Genomic DNA, 2,535 nt, shown 5'->3' with positions numbered 1-2,535 from the left:
GGCCTCAAAAGCCCACTGCTTTTGATCTCTGAAACTTTCTGTTACAAACCGGTTGATAAACAGTTTCACAAACTGGGTCCATGACAAACCTTCTATCCGAGGTAATATATAGTCATTCATCCATTGTCTAGGCATAGGCCTCATGACATGCTGCACACACTCTATGAGCCTCCTATCAGTCAACTGCAACTCCATCCCTGCCTGTTTACAAGAATCCAAAAACCGATAGGCATCGTCTGATACATCATAAGTACCAAGCACCAATTTCTTGAAATTAATTATCTGTTTGTAAGGTTCCCCTCTTGGTGCGGTGGACTGCTGCTGTTGGGGAGGGTGGACCATATACTGTGCCATCATATCGATGGCTCTCTACAAACCAGTTAGAGTAGCTGCCATTGGGTCCATGGGACCCGGTGCCATAAAAGACTGTTCCTGAACTGGTGGTAGCTGCTCCTCTACTTGAGCAGCTATAGACCTCCTATCCCGCCTCTTCGGGGCAGGCGCCTCATCCTGTGCCGACACCTCGTCAGGCACATCTTGTGCAGTGGCAGCTCTCCTGCTTCTACTTATTTTCTTGAAATTCAGCAGCATTAGCCCACAAAATTTTAAAACTGCATATTACACTGCTCTATAGACTCATATTTACACACAATTATGTAAAGAAGAAACTAGAAGCAAAGATGACAATGCAAGACGAATGTGGATCGTATTTTTCGCATGTGACTCCTACTAGACTCGTCCCAACACTTTAGATAATTTTTCCCTATGAATCTGGAGCCTAAGCTCTGATACCACATTTGTCACGACCCAACCTATGGGCCGGACCGGCACTAGGACCTGAGTCAGCCTAAAGCCTCCGAGGCCCGTAGTAAGCCTAACTAATCCTCAACCCAACTCTAAGGCTCATTTGGGCCCAATTTCAAGAATTCAACCGGACAGAGTCCAGCCATAAAATGGACCTTTTAACGGGGAGTTTTTGACTCACCCGACCTGTAAACACAATATATAATCAATTGGGGAGCTCAGCTCACCCTCCACATACTCATAATAACATAAAGTCAAATGGGAGCTCAACTTCCTCATCCAGTCCAACATATATGTATATAATAAGTTTATAGGTCTAACATGATAAATTATATTACAGACCCAAATCAAATAAATATTTCTAACACATGCGAAAATTCTAGGAGTTAATAGAATTATACAAATATTAATAAACGACCTGCGAAGAAGAAAAGCAGGTTAACCACAATAAATATCCTCCTGGAGCCTGAAAAAATAATGAACAGGAGGGAGCATTCAACTCATAGAGTAAAATATCAATTTTAACCATAATCTCTATAACTATCTAAAGCTAATGCACCCTGTAGAGTAAAATGTAACATCGGCAATATTTTCACATCATAACAGCAAAAAGGTAATTTGGAGCACTCACACACCCGATAATGTCAAACAATACATATATGGGAGCTGATCCCCTATATAGCCATCTTAATTCAAACTGTGCCAGTGAAGAACTCAAGCTCGGACTTTCGCTTAATAAATCAAATCGGGGTCCCAGCGAAGAACTCAAACCTTGTCTACCCCGAAAGACCGGGTCCCAGCGAAGATCTCAAGCCGTGTCTACCCGTCCTGTCTATAGCCAACACCACATCACATGCACGCACACTGCTCCAAATTATCACAACAACATCCATGGCACTTTAACAGTTATGAATGCAACATAAAATGTGCCTAGAGTTTAACTACATAGATATATACATAAAAGTGATGCATGAGCATACTTGAACATATAATAATATCGAAATTACAATTAAAATTAATATTTTACTCACAGACTCAACCGAAGTCACTGTGGCGGCTGGACGAAGGAGGAAGGCTGTCCCGGCTCACATGAAAATTTTATTACAATTATTTGATACAATTGACTCAATACAAACCAAGAAAAAGACCAAAGATGTCCTAAGTCGTACCGAAAATCCGGTAGAGTCTCCCCTATACCTAGGACCTACCCAACTTGCAAAAAGGCTTAAAACGCACTTTCATATCTACAAACTATATATCCACAACTCAATCACATCACACAACCCCTCCTAGACCCATCCAAACTGTCATCAATCACAACATGTAAAATTACAGTTTAGTCCTCATAATTTAACCCTCTTGCAAAAACTACCCAAATGAGTTCTAAAAATTCTAAAACTTTGCCCCGCGGTTCTTAGCAATATTACTAAGCTATTGCAAAAAAAATCATAATTTTTTGAGCTACCACGAATATTTTATGGATTTTTAATCTCATTCAAGTACTAAAAAATTAAGAAAAAGTGAGGTTCGGATTTACCTATGCCGATTTCGATCTCGGAAACGCGTTCAAAACGTCTGACAACCATGGGGTAGCCAAAATCTTGATCCAATTTTGAGACTTTTTTTGGTAGCCTATTTGTCTGGCCGGAAATTCACAGACCCGGACAACTGTCGAGTTTCCTTGAATTGAAGATACCTACACGAAGCCCACAACACAGGGGTTAGTATATA

The sequence above is a fragment of the Hevea brasiliensis genome, chromosome 15 (assembly GCF_030052815.1).
Source record: "Hevea brasiliensis isolate MT/VB/25A 57/8 chromosome 15, ASM3005281v1, whole genome shotgun sequence".
Classification (NCBI taxonomy): domain Eukaryota; kingdom Viridiplantae; phylum Streptophyta; class Magnoliopsida; order Malpighiales; family Euphorbiaceae; genus Hevea; species Hevea brasiliensis.
Note: the sequence above shows the minus strand (reverse complement) of the source record.